This window comes from Salmo salar, chromosome ssa10 (genome assembly GCF_905237065.1).
Source record: "Salmo salar chromosome ssa10, Ssal_v3.1, whole genome shotgun sequence".
Classification (NCBI taxonomy): domain Eukaryota; kingdom Metazoa; phylum Chordata; class Actinopteri; order Salmoniformes; family Salmonidae; genus Salmo; species Salmo salar.
The window spans coordinates 56,043,664-56,058,561 of NC_059451.1; the positions used below are offsets into that span (position 1 = coordinate 56,043,664).

Below are 14,898 nucleotides of genomic sequence, written 5' to 3' on the forward strand. Positions count from 1 at the left end.
TGTTGTAATGAACCCAGATACCAAATATGGAGTGAATCTGACTTTTAGTCCAGGAGAACAAGATTTTATATGATTATTTTAAGCATTAGCGTTACTTCATCAAAAAAGTGATTTGTTAATAGATTCCTTATTTTTTAACTTCTTGTGGATGGTGGCAGTATTGAGTCGCTTGGATGACTGACGTGCCCAGAGGAAACTGCCTGCTACTCACTCCCAGAAACTAAGATATGCATATTATTAGTAGATTTTGATAGAAAACACTCTGAAGTTTCTAAAACTGTTTGAATGATGTCTGTGAGTATAACAGAACTCATATGGCAGGCAAAAACCTGAGAAAAAATCCAACCAGTAAGTGATTTGTAGTTCTTCTATCTAATCCCTGTTCAAACTACAGTGTCTGTGGGGTCATTTTGCACTTCCAAAGGCTTCCATTGGCTGTAAACAGCCTTTAGAAACTTGTTTCATGCGTCTCCTGTTCCTGGGCAGAGAATAGGAGCTCAGTCTATCAGTGGACTGCCTGGGACCAGTGAGTTGTTTACTGCGCTGGCACGTTTGGCGAGCCGCTCATTCTTTTTCTTCTGTAATGAAAACGCTATTGTCCAGTTGGAATATTATCGACGTTTTATGTTAAAAAGACACTAAGAATTGATTGTAAACATTGTTTGACATGTTTCTATGAACGGTAATGGAACTATTTGACTTTTTGTCTCTTATTTTACGCTCACGCGTTATGCCTTTGGATAGTGATCTGTACGCACGAACAAAACGGAGGTATTTGGACATTAATATGGAGTATTTCGAACAAAAATAACATTTATTGTGGAAGTAGGAGTCCTGGTAGTGCATTCCGACCAAGATCAGCAAAGGTAAGGGAATATTTATAATACTAATTCTGAGTTTAGTTGACTCCAGAACTTTGCTGGTATCTGTATAGCTTGCTTTGATGGTTGAGCTCTGTACTCAGAATATTGACAAATGTGCTTTCGCCGAAAAGCTATTTTAAAATCTGACACAGCGGTTGCATTAAGGAGTAGTATATCTATAATTCTTTCAATAACTGTTGTAAATTTGATCAACGTTTATGATGAGTATTTTTGTAAATTGATGTGCTCATTCACCGGAGGTTTTGGTGGGAATACATTTTCTGAACGTCGTGTGCCAATGTAAAATGGAGTTTATGGATATAAATATGAACTTTATCGAACAAAACATACATGTATTTTGTTACATTGAGTCCTGGGAGTGTCATCTGATGAAGATCATCAAAGGTTAGTAATTCATTTTAGCTGACTTTCTGGTTTTTGTGATGCCTCTGCTTGCTTGGAAAATCGCTGTGTGGTTTTTCTTGTTTAGGTGCTGTCCTAACATAATCTAATGTTTTGCTTTCGCCGTAATGCCTTTTTGAAATCGGACACTGTGGTTAGATTAAGGAGAATCTTATCTTTAAAATGGTGTATAATACTTGTATGTTTGAGACATTTTAATTATGAGATTTTTGTTGTTTTGAATTTGCTGCCATGCACTTTCACGGGCTGTCGTCATATCGATCTTCCTAACGGGATTCAAGCCATAACAGGTTTTAAGATACCCTACATGACCAAAAGTATGTGGACTCCTGCTTGTTGAATATCTCATTCCAAAATCATGGGCATTAATATGGAGTTGGTCCCCCCTTTGCTGCTGTAACAGCCTCCACTCTTCTGGGAAGGCTTTCCACTAGATGTTGGAACATTGCTGCAGGGACTTGCTTCCATTCAGCCACAAGTGTATTAGTGAGGTCGGGCACTGATGTTGGGCGATTTGTTCTGGCTCGCAGTCTACATTCCAATTCATCCCAAAGGTGTTCGATGGGGTTGAGGTCAGGGCTTTGTGCAGGCAAGTCAAGTTCTTCCACCCCAATCTTGACAAACCATTTCTGCATTGACCTCGCTTTATGCACAATGGCACTGTCACGCTGAAATAGGAAAGTGCCTTCCCCAAACTGTTGCCACAAAGTTGGAAGCACAGAATCATCTAGAATGTCATTATATGCTGTCACTTTAAGATTTCCCTTCACTGGAACTAAGGGGCCTATACTCTACCAGTATTCCTCATCCACCAAACTTTACAGTTGGCACTATGCTTTGGGGCAGGTAGAGTTCTCCTGACATCCTCCAAACCCAGATTCGTCTGCCGGACTGCCAGATGGTGAAGCGTGATTTATCACTCCAGAGAACGCGTTTCCACTTCTCCAGACTCCAATGGCGGCGAGCTTTACACCACTCCAGCCGATCGATGCTTGGCTTTGCGCATGGTGAACTTAGGCTTGTGTGCGGCTGCTCGGCCATTGAAACCCATTTCATGAAGCTCCCGACAGAACAGTACTTGTGCTGAAGTTGCTTCCAGAGGCAGTTTGGACGTCAGTAGTGAGTGTTGCAACCGAGGACAGATGATTTTTTTACGAGCTTCAGCACTAGGCGAACCCCTTCTGTGAGCTTGTGTGACCTACCACTTGGTGGCTGAGCCGCTGTTGCTCCTAGACATTTCCACTTCACAATAACAGCATTTATAGTTGACTGGGGAAGCTCTAGCAGGGCAGAAATTTGACGAACTGACTTGTTAGAAAGGTGGCATCCTATGACGGTTCCACATTGAAAGTCACTGAGCTCTTCAGTAAGGCAATTTTACTGCCAATGTTTGTCTATGGAGATTGTATGGCTGTGTGCTCGATTTTATACACGTCAGCAATGGGTGTGGCTGAAATAGCTGAATCCACTAATTTGAAGGGGTGTCCACATACTTTTATGTATATAATGTATCAATGCCAAACTGAAGACGTTTCGTCATGGTAATGTCTTTGATGATCCTAAAACGTTACAATTTGATAGGTCATTGTGAAGTGGATTTTTCAAATGATTTAAATGTACACGTGAAATTGGATTTCCTGATTTATCGATAACTCAGCCATCTCCTAATCAATCCCTTAGCTTTTCTCAAACAAAGTTATGAGCTGTACCATGGGCCTTCATACATAATTGGTGTTACTTGGAGATGTTTTTTCAAATGTTTGGTGGAAAATCTATCCTGACAGGCAAATGTTGTTCTTCATGAGGAAAGACACAGTGTATATGAAGGTTTAAGTGACACTGCTTATAATAGCGCCACCTATAGGCCAATCTGTGATATTACTCATGGCCTCTAGTTTCTGTGTGCCAAATTGGGGAAAAAAGGGTTGCCAATATATGCTTGAGTTATTTGACCATGTCAAGGATTTTTAAATAAATAAAACATTTGTTTTGAAATCTGATTATGGATGAATGAAAAAGGAAAAAACAAAACCCAAACCTACACAGAAGGATTTAAATGAAGGTAATTTTCATTCTTAACCTAGATCATTACAAATACAGTCTTGTTACAGAAGCAAATGTGCTGATCGTAACTGGTTTTGTCAGGCGGTAGCTCGGTCATTATCTGAAAGCGTGATTATGCCTTCCTTAGAATACCCGACAAACAATGCCCAGTTTAGACAGATGTTATAAGCTACCACAGGGGAGACTCGTTAGCATATATGCAGATTACCTTCCTGCTTTCAGGCCAATCAGCAGGTCTCCCATTCTGCTTCAGATCCCCAAGTCAGCTGGTTGGAATCAAGGCGTGTGCCTCACAAATGAATGTGAGGACACTGCTTAGAAAGGGCCTCGGTCAGATGGAGGAAAATTCACGTCTCCACATGAATTAGACATTAATGTGGATCAATATGTTTCAGGCCCTGAAGAAAAAGCTGTATTGATCTGAACCAAATGTCAAGATGAAACAGTTTTACACAGCGAGAGCCCTGTAGGTGTTGGAACGATGTAGGCGAGTGCAATCAGCAAGCTTTCATTACACGCACTGAGTCAAACACATAGATTCAAGCACTGAGTCAAACACATAGATTCAAGCACTGAGTCAAACACATAGATTCAAGCACTGAGTCAAACACATAGATTCAAGCACTGAGTCAAACACATAGATTCACGCACTGAGTCAAACACATAGATTCACGCACAGAGTCAAATACATAGATTCACGCACTGAGTCAAACACATACAGTTGAAGCCGGAAGTTTACATACACTTTAACCAAATACATTTAAACTCAGTTTTTCACAATTCCTGACATTTAATCCTCGTAAAAAAATCCCTGTTTTAGGTTAGTTAGGATAACCACTTTATTTTAAGAATGTGAAATGTCAGAATAATAGTAGAGAAAATGATTTATTTCAGCTTTTATTTATTTCATCGCATTCCCAGTGGGTCAGAAGTTTACATACACTCAATTAGTATTTGGTAGCATTGCCTTTAAATTGTTTAACTTGGGTCAAACGTGTCGGGTAGCCTTCCACAAGCTTCCCACAATAATTTGGGTGAATTTTGGCCCATTCCTCCTGACAGAGCTGGTGTAACTGAGTCAGGTTTGTAGGCCTCCTTGCTCGCACCAGCTTTTTCAGTTCTGCCCACAAATTTTCTATAGGATTGAGTTCAGGGCTTTGTGATGGCCACTCCAATACCTTGCCTTTGTTGTCCTTAAGCCATTTTGCCACAACTTTGGAAGTCTGCTTGGTTTCATTGTCCATTTGGAAGACCCATTTGCGGCCAAGCTTTAACTTCCTGATTGATGTCTTGAGATGTTGCTTCAATATATCCACATAATTTTCCTCCCTCATGATGCATCTATTTTGTGAAGTGCACCAGTCCCTCCTGCAGCAAAGCACCCCCATAACATGATGCTGCCACCCCCGTGCTTCACGGTTGGGATGGTGTTCTTCGGCTTGCAAGCCTCCCCCTTTTTCCTCCAAACATAACGATGGCCAAACATTATTATGGCCAAACAGTTCTATTTTTGTTTCATCAGACCAGATGACATTTCTCCAAAAAGTACGACCTTTGTCCCCATGTGCAGTTGCAAACCGTAGTCTGGCTTTTTTATGGCGGTTTTGGAGCAGTGGCTTCTTCCTTGCTGAGCGGCCTTTCAGGTTATGTCGATATAGGACTCGTTTTACTGTGAATATAGATAAGTTTGTACCTGTTTCCTCCAGCATCTTCACAAGGTCCTTTGCTGATGTTCTGGGATTGATTTGCACTTTTCGCACCAAAGTACGTTCATGTCTAGGAGACAGAACGAGTCTCCTTCCTCAGCGGTATGACGGCTGCGTGGTCCCATGGTGTTTATACTTGCATACTATTGTGTGTACAGATGAATGTGGTACCATCAGGCATTTGGAAATTGCTCCCAAGGATGAACCAGACTTGTGGACAATTCTTTTTCTGAGATCTTGGCTGATTTCTTTTTATTTTCCCATGCTGTCAAGCAAAGAGGCACTAAGTGTGAAGGTAGGCCTTGAAATACATCCACAGGTACACCTCCAATTTACTCAAATTATGTCAATTAGCCTATCAGAAGCATCTAAAGCCATGACATAATTTTCTGTAATTTTCCAAGCTGTTTAAAGGCACAGTCAACTTAGTGTATGTAAACTTCTGACCCACTGGAATTGTGATACAGTGATTTATAAGTGAAACAATCTGTCTGCAAACAATTGTTGAAAAAATTACTTGTGTCATGCACAAAGTAGATGTCCTAACCGACTTGCCAAAACTATAGTTTGTTATCAAGAAATTTGTGGAGTGGTTGAAAAATGAGTTTTAATGACTCCAAACTAAGAGTATGTAAACTTCCGATGTCAACTGTATATATATCTATCTACCAACAGACAGTAGCTATATAGATTTGCCTACTGTCTTTTATATTGTTTTGTCCTCCAATGATCAAAGACAGCAGAACTCTAAACTGTCCATTCATGAGGTTTTAAATGTCAAAAATTGTGTTTTGTCTCTCTCTGTCACAGCAGTCATAACAGGCATCACGTGGTTAGTCTATGTATATGTAAACTTCTGACTTCAACTGTAGATACAAACACACTCACATTCATATTTCGCATTTCCTTTGAATACACAAACTTGATATTAGCAATACTATCCCATTGTGTCTAGTTTAAATTTGAAAAGGTAAAGCTTCACAAGGCCTAGTCAGTCAATATGGCTGAATTACTCTCACACATTCAATCCACTTTGCCTGAGATCGCTATTGACTCAAGGACAATAAAAATAGCAATTATGGTTGAACCTGATGTAGGTAAATACTGTTCATACTATTAATCTACTTGTTGAAATGAAATAGAATCACAATAGCTCTGGAGCATGCTGTTCCAATAACACAATAACAGTGTTATTATATAACAGTATTCTTACAGATGTAGGATCTTCATTTGATCACTCTTCTGTTGCACAGCAGAAAATGCAAACGTGTAGTGTATTCAAGGTTTGAAAAAAAATGCCTCTAAAGTTCGTCATTTCCACATTAAAATGTATCAACCCCTACAAAAAAATGTCAGTTCATTACAATCCACATAATAGTTCACATTTCCTGTTGCTGCGTGATTATTGGCTCAAATTACGATCCTACATCTGCATTGTGTGTGACAAGACAGCATCACAGTTCTGTTATAATGGCCTTGATGGAATGCGGAGAGGCTGTTGGATTTATTTGCCCATTCATTTTATTCCAGTATTCACCGGCTATTAACTGTAAAGCCTCCCCAAATGGCACCCTATTCCTGATGTAGTGCACTTTATAGGGAATAGGGTGCCATTTGGGAAGCAAAGTATATGCTAATTGTACTATGTCCTGAATTCAGTCACAGCAGTTGAATAGATGAGATGAAATTACGTGTAAACTATGTTGATTCAACCAGTTTTTGTCCAGTGGGTTGGCTTTGTAAAATTTTCAGCATATTTAAGGAACTTGCAAAAATAAATAAATAAAAGGCATTTCGTTACTTTAACAGAACGTTTCCTAAAAGTTCAAACATGGTTACATTTAATTTCAATTTAGGTAATGTTCTGATATTGGGAATCAAATAATTCAGAGAACGTTAAGAAACAACATTCTTTGGTGGGAATTTCAGTACTTCAGCGTTAAGTTTCCTATAGGTTTCCACATGGTTCTATTTCAAATCAAAATCAAATCAAATTTATTTATATAGCCCTTCTTACATCAGCTGATATCTCAAAGTGCTGTACAGAAACCCAGCCTAAAACCCCAAACAGCAGGCAATGCAGGTGTAGAAGCACGGTGGCTAGGAAAAACTCCCTAGAAAGGCCAAAACCTAGGAAGAAACCTAGAGAGGAACCAGGCTATGAGGGGTGGCCAGTCCTCTTCTGGCTGTGCCGGGTGGAGATTATAACAGCACATGGCCAAGATGTTCAAATGTTCATAAATGACCAGCATGGTCAAATAATAATAATCATAGTAGTTGTCGAGGGTGCAACAAGTCAGAAACTCAAGAGTAAGTGTCAGTTGGCTTTTTCATAGCCGATCTTTGAGAGTATCTCTACCGCTCCTGCTGTCTCTAGAGAGTTGAAAACAGCAGGTCTGGGACAGGTAGCACGTCCGGTGAACAGGTCAGGGTTCCAGCAGGTCTGGGACAGCAGGTCTGGGACAGGTACCACGTCCGGTGAACAGGTCAGGGTTCCATAGCCGCAGGCAGAACAGTTTAAACTGGAGCAGCAGCAAGGCCAGGTGGACTGGCTACAGCAAGGAGTCATCATGCCAGGTAGTCCTGATGCATGGTCCTAGGGCTCAGGTCCTCTGAGAGAGAAAGAAAGAAAGAAAGAGTTAGAGAGAGCATATTTAAATTCACACAGGACACCAGAAAAGACAAGAGAAATACCCCAAATGTGACAGACTGACCCTAGCCCCCCGACACAAACTACTGCAGCATAAATACTGGAGGCTGAGACAGGAGGGGTCAGGAGACACTGTGGCCCCATCCGATGAAACCCCCGGACAGGGCCAAACAGGTAGGCTATAACCCCACCCACTTTGCCAAAGCACAGCCCCCACACCACTGGAGGGATATCTCCAACCACCAACCTACCATCCTGGGACAAGGCCGAGTATAGCCCACAACGATCTCCGCCACGGCACAACCCAAGGGGGGGCGCCAACCCAGACAGGAAGACCACGTCAGTGACTCAACCCACTCAAGTGACGCACCCCTCCCAGGGATGGCATGGAAGAACACCAGTAAGCCAGTGACTCAGCCCCAGTGACTCAGCCCCATTCAATGAGAAATTAACAGGCACCGCATCGATTATGTGCAATGCAGGACAAGCTAGATAAACTAGTAATATCATCAACCATGTGTAGTTAACTAGTGATTATGTTAAGATTGATTGTTTTTTGTAAGATAAGTTTAATGCTAGTTAGCAACTTACCTTGGCTTACTGCTGCACTCAGCCTGCCACGCAGTCTCCTCGTGGAGTGCAATGTAATCGGCCATAATCGGTGTCCAAAAATGCCGATTACCGATTGTTATGAAAACTTGAAATCGGCCATTCCGATTAATCGGTTGACCTCTAGAACCTATCCAACTTGAAGGAGCTGGAGCAGTTTTTCCTTATAGAGCTTATAGAGACATACCCTAAGAGACGTGCAGCTGTAATTGCTGCAAAAGGTGGCTCTACAACGTATCGACTTTGTGGGGGTGAATAGTTATGCACGCTCCATGTCTCACCCCACGCCCCTGTGGAAAGAAATGTTCGTTTTTTGCCAATATTCATCGCACACTTGTTGTTTGTGTACATGGATTTATAATGTTGTATGTTTTCCCCCAAACACCACACACCACAACACCATCAGTTTGTGTAGCAGACTCTCATGCCAAATTGAGTCAAAAACGGTTTCTAAATCAACAAAGCATGAGAAGACTGCCTTTGTTTTGTTTTGTTTGTTTGTCAATTAGGGTGTGCAGGGTGAATACATGGTCTGTCACACAGTAATTTGGTGTAAAGCCAATTTGAGCCAATTTGACATTTGCTCAGTACATTGTTTTCACTGAGGAAATGTACGAATCTGCTGTTAATGATGATGCAGAGGATTTTCCCCAAGTTACTGTTGACACATATCCCACGGTAGTTAATGGGGGCAAATTTGTCTCCACTTTTGTGGTTAGGGGTGATCAGTCCTTGGTTCCAAATATTGGGGAAGATGCCAGAGCTGAGGATGATGTTAAAGAGTTTTAGTATCGCCAATTGGAATTTGTGGTCTGTGTATTTTATCATTTCATTTAGGATTCCATCTTCACCACAGGCCTTTTTGGGTTGGAGGGTTTGTATTTTGTCCTGTAGTTTATTCAATGTAAGTGGAGAATCCAGTGGGTTCTGGTAGTCTTTAATAGTTGATTCTAAGATGTGTATTTGATCATGTATATGTTTGTTGCCATTTGTTCTTTGTTAAAGAGCCAAAAAGATTAGAGAAGTGGTTTATCCAGACATCTCCGTTTTGGATAGATAATTCTTTGTTGTTGTTTGTTTAGTGTTTTCCAATTTTCCCAGAAGTGGTTAGATTCTATGGATTATTCAATTACATTGAGTTGTTTTCTGACGTGCTGTTCCTTCTTTTTCCGTGGTGTATTTCTGTATTGTTTTAGTGATTCACCATAGTGAAGGCGTAGACTCGGGTGTTCTGGGTCTCTCTGATTTTGGTTGGATATGTTTCTCAATTTCTTTCTTAGGTTTTTGCATTTTTCATCAATTCATTTGTCATTGTTTTTCATTTTCTTAGGTTGTCTGCTTGAAATTGTTTGATTTGATGTGGAAGCTGAGAGGTCAAATATACTGTTGAGGTTTTCTACTGCCGAGTTTACACCTTCAATATTACAGTGCAACATTTTGTCCAGGAAGTTGTCTAGAAGGTATTTAATTTGTCGTTTCCTAATTGTTTTTTGGTAGGTTTCCACACTACTTTCTTTCCATCTATAGCATTTCTTAATATTATTCAGTTCCTTTGGCTTTGATGCCTCATGATTGAGTATTGCTCTGTTCAAGTAGAGTCTGATTTTGCTGTGATCTGGTAGGGGTGTCAGTGGGCTGACTGTGAGCGCTCTGAGAGACTCTGGGAATGCTGTCTCCTCCAGGTAGGTGTTTGTCCCCCTGTTTGCTGAGTGTGTCAGTTTCTTGTCCAGTTCTGGCATTTAGGTCGCCACAGACTAGTACTTGTCCCTGGGCCTGGAAATGATTGATCTCCCTCTCTAGGATGGAGAAGCTGTCATCGTTAAAGTATGGGGATTCTAGTGGGGGGATATAGGTAGGATGGAGAAGCTGTCATCGTTAAAGTATGGGGATTCTAGTGGGGGATATAGGTAGCACACAGGAGGAAATTTTTCTCTGTTGAGATCATTTCCTGGTTAATTTCTAGCCAAATGTAAAATGTTCCTGTTTTGATTAATTTAATAGAGTGGGTTAGGTCTACTCTTTACCAAATTAGCATACCCCCTGAGTATCTTCCCTGTTTCACATCTGGTAATTTGGTGGATGGGACTACCAGCTCTCTGTAACCTAGAGGGCGACCGGTGGTCCATCTCCTCTATACCATGTTTTTTGTAGTATGACAATGTCTGTATTTCTGATTTCTTTGGTGAAGTCCAGGTTCCTTATCTGCGGGGGCCTATATGGGGTGTGGGCATGGTTGGTTTGGGGGGTTATTGATTGGTTGGGGTAGAGGTGTGGATGTGGCTGGAGGTGCTGGAGGGGAGGGGGGGGGGGCATCCAGCTGGTCTGGGAGAGTGTCTCCCTGGTCTGGGAGAGTGTCTCCCTGGTCTGGGAGAGTGTCTCCCTGGTCTGGGAGAGTGTCTCGCTGGTCTGGGAGAGTGTCCCGCTGGTCTGGGAGAGTGTCCCGCTGGTCTGGGAGTGTGTCTCGCTGGTCTGGGAGAGTGTCCCGCTGGTCTGGGAGAGTGTCCCGCTGGTCAGGATCTTTTTCTGCCTAACTTGACAGTTGAGGGTATTCAAAATAAAAACTGTTATTAAGACTATGTGCGGGCCTAGGTAGACGTTGGAATTGGAGGATGCTTTTTATATTCTAGAATGATAGTGTCATATAGACTACATCTACAAACCTCACCTACCAAAAATAGCACTGGATGGGATGCAGTATACAAATGATAAAGAAAGTCATCACTCCCTCCATCTCTCGCTCTGTTTCTCTCCCATCTCTCTCTCTCTCTCTGTTTATCTCCCTCCCCCTCTCTCTCTCTTTCTATCTCTGTTTCTCTCTCTCTCCTCTCTCTCTGTTTCTCTCTCTCTCTGTTTCTCTCTCTCTCTCTGTTTCTCCCCACCACTCTTCTCTCTCTCGCTGTTTCTCTCCCTCTCTCTCGCTGTTTCTCTCCCTTCCTCTCTCTCTGTTTCTCCCTCCCTCTCCTCTCTCTCTCTGTTTCTCTCTCTCTCTCTGTTTCTCCCCACCACTCCTCTCTCTCTCGCTGTTTCTCTCCCTCTCTCTCGCTGTTTCTCTCCCTTCCTCTCTCTCTGTTTCTCTCTCCCTCTCCTCTCTCTCTCTGTTTCTCTCTCTCTCTCTGTTTCTCTCTCTCTCTGTTTCTCCCCCACCACTCCTCTCTCTCTCGCTGTTTTCTCTCTCTCTCTCTCTCTCTCTCTCTCTCTCTCTCTCTCTCTGTTTCTCTCTCGCTGTTTCTCCCTCTCTCTTGCTCGCTGTTTCTCTCTCTCTCGCTGTTTCTCCCTCTTTCTCGCTCGCTGTCTCGCTGTTTCTCCCCCTCTCTCTCTCTCTCCCTCCCCTCTCTCTCTCTCTCTCTCTCTCTCTCTCTCTCTCTCTCTCTCTCTCTCTCTCTCAATTCAATTTAAGGGCTTTATTGGCATGGGAAACATATGTTAACATTACCAAAGCAAGTGAAATGGATAAGAATCAAAAGTGAAATAAACAATAAAAATTAACATTAAACATTACCCTCACAGAAGTTCCAAAAGAATAAAGACATTACAAATATCATATTATGTGCAAATAGTTCTCTCTCTCTGTCTCTCACCCTCACTCTCTCTCACTCTTGCCATTTCTCTCTCTCACACACACTCACTCATTCACTCACACACTCACACACTCATACACTCACACACCTTCCTCTCTACGACCACCCCCTGCTAGCCAATCAATATGCCTCATAAGGTTAGGTGGATGTTATGGAGGAATATAGCAGAGTACAGACAGTACATAACAGACCCGTGGAGAGAAGGACAGGGTATTTGTGCTGCTAGCTGTCACCATGGTAACTTTAATCTGCAGAGACATTCTTGGAGTTTTCCACAGCTGTTGTTATAGAACATGTTGAATTGAATTAATTTTCGGTAACAGACACATATACAACAAAATGTACAATGTAGATCCAGAGGATATCACTTGAAAATATTCATTAAAACGCTTGTTTCCAAAGATTCCAGTGTTGTGGAGAGATGTTACATAATGTTGTCAGTGATGCAGACAAGCTATCTTCGAGCAACAGCTATAAGTGATGACCCTTCCCGTCAGACCTTTAACTAATTGTGTAGGTGAATTCAGATACTGTAGCTAGCCTATTCTTCTAGATGGGTTTTTATCAGTTTCAATTAAAGGCCCAGTCACGTCAAAAACGTGATTTAACTGTGTTTTATCTATATCTCCACACTATGAGGTTTAACTGTGTTTTATCTATATCTCCACACTGAGGTTTAAGTGTGTTTTATCTATATCTCCACACTATGAGGTTTAACTGTGTTTTATCTATATCTCCACACTGAGGTTTAACTGTGTTTTATCTATATCTCCACTATGAGGTTTACCTGTGTTTTATCTATATCTCCACACTATGAGGTTTAACTGTGTTTTATCTATATCTCCACACTGAGGTTTAACTGTGTTTTATCTATATCTCCACACTGAGGTTTAACTGTGTTTTATCTATATCTCCACACTGAGGTTTAACTGTGTTTTATCTATATCTCCACACTATGAGGTTTAACTGTGTTTTATCTATATCTCCACACTATGAGGAATAATACTGTGAAATGTTGAGAAGGATAATGAGGCCCTTTTAGTGGAAGAGCTGTTTGAAAAGACCAGCTTAAATTTCAGCCTGTTTCGGTGGGATGGAGTTTTGGCTTTCTATGGTGACATCACCAGGCGGTAAATGATTAACTAGACCGATAAGAGAGACAGTTCCAAACCTCTCAGCCAATAACGGCTCATTTTCCATGTTCCCCTCCCCACTCAAACCACTCCCGGACAGTCCTAAAAAAAAATTCTTGCTTGAGAAATTGCTTTTTTCTAAGAAGCTATTTTTGTTTCTTTTTCACCATTTTAATTGAAAACAATCACAGTAAGATACTTCATTATTACGCAGAAATGATTTGATATTGAGATAAAAAAAACAAGCTGCATTAGACCTTTAAACATGTTAATGACTTTATTTGTAATTTGTCTGTTGAGCTTTGTTTATTCTGTAAACTGAATAATACACTAATTACAGAGAAACAGATTCAAGCCAGCTTACTTTATAAAACAATTTTTTGTTGTTGTGTGTTTTGGTTCTACTTGAACATGATACAGATAAATGAGCCTAGCGTAAATTGCATAATAACTGATTCAGGCTGTATAGAGGAGGAGAATGTTTTGCATAATGACTGATTCAGGCTGTATAGAGGAGGAGAATGTTTTGCATAATGACTGATTCAGGCTGTATAGAGGAGGAGAATGTTTTGCATAATGACTGATTCAGGCTGTAAAGAGGAGGCAAATGTTTTGCATAATGACTGATTCAGGCTTTATAGAGGAGGAGAATGTTTTGCATAATGACTGATTCAGGCTGTATAGAGGAGGAGAATGTTTTGCATAATGACTGATTCAGGCTGTATAGAGGAGGAGAACGTTTTGCATAATGACTGATTCAGGCTGTAAAGAGGAGGAGAATGTTTTGCATATTGACTGATTCAGGCTGTGAAGTGGAGGAGAATGTTTTGCATAATGACTGATTCAGGCTGTAAAGAGGAGGAGAATGTTTTGCATAATGACTGATTCAGGCTGTAAAGAGGAGGATGAACGTTTTGCATAATGACTGATTCAGGCTGTGAAGAGGAGGAGAATGTTTTGCATATTGACTGATTCAGGCTGTATAGAGGAGGAGAATGTTTTGCATATTGACTGATTCAGGCTGTGAAGAGGAGGAGAATGTTTTGCATATTGACTGATTCAGGCTGTATAGAGGAGGAGAATGTTTTGCATATTGACTGATTCAGGCTGTATAGAGGAGGAGAATGTTTTGCATATTGACTGATTCAGGCTGTGAAGAGGAGGAGAATGTTTTGCATATTGACTGATTCAGGCTGTGAAGAGGAGGAGAATGTTTTGCATAATGACTGATTCAGGCTGTATAGAGGAGGAGAATGTTTTGCATAATGACTGATTCAGGCTGTATAGAGGAGGAGAATGTTTTGCATAATGACTGATTCAGGCTGTAAAGAGGAGGAGAATGTTTTGCATAATGACTGATTCAGGCTGTATAGAGGAGGAGAACGTTTTGCATAATGACTGATTCAGGCTGTATAGAGGAGGAGAATGTTTTGCATAATGACTGATTCAGGCTGTATAGAGGAGGAGAATGTTTTGCATAATGACTGATTCAGACTTTAAAGAGGAGGAGAACGTTTTGAACATCGTGTCCAAATCATTCAAAAGTATCTACAATTACAGCCTATTCCCTATATAGTGCACTACTTTTTGATCAGGACCCATAAAGCTCTGGTCAAAAGTAGAATACTACATAGAGAATAGGGTGCCATTTGTGCTTCAATCGTAGTGTGATAGTGAACTGAACTGGGCTCCATATTCATGTCCAGACAACTCTCCCCTGATACAGGTGATTAATTGACTAATGTCATAAGCCATCCGGTCCACCGGCTCCGTAAATAATATGTTAAATATTTAAGGGTTATAAAACTAGGACGTTAGTCGTTGTTCTGCCATCAATCAGGAAGTCAGTTAAAATAGCCTCCTTCCTGTTGG

The 14,898-nt window shown here is 41.2% G+C and overlaps 1 protein-coding gene across 2 annotated transcripts in view; it reads left to right on the top strand.

Moving 5' to 3' along the window:
* The window catches only part of LOC106560618 (ras-related protein Rab-6B), a 198,898-nt gene that overhangs the window by 76,390 nt on the left and 107,610 nt on the right, over positions 1-14,898 (top strand). The gene's annotated exons all lie outside the window — the stretch shown is intronic.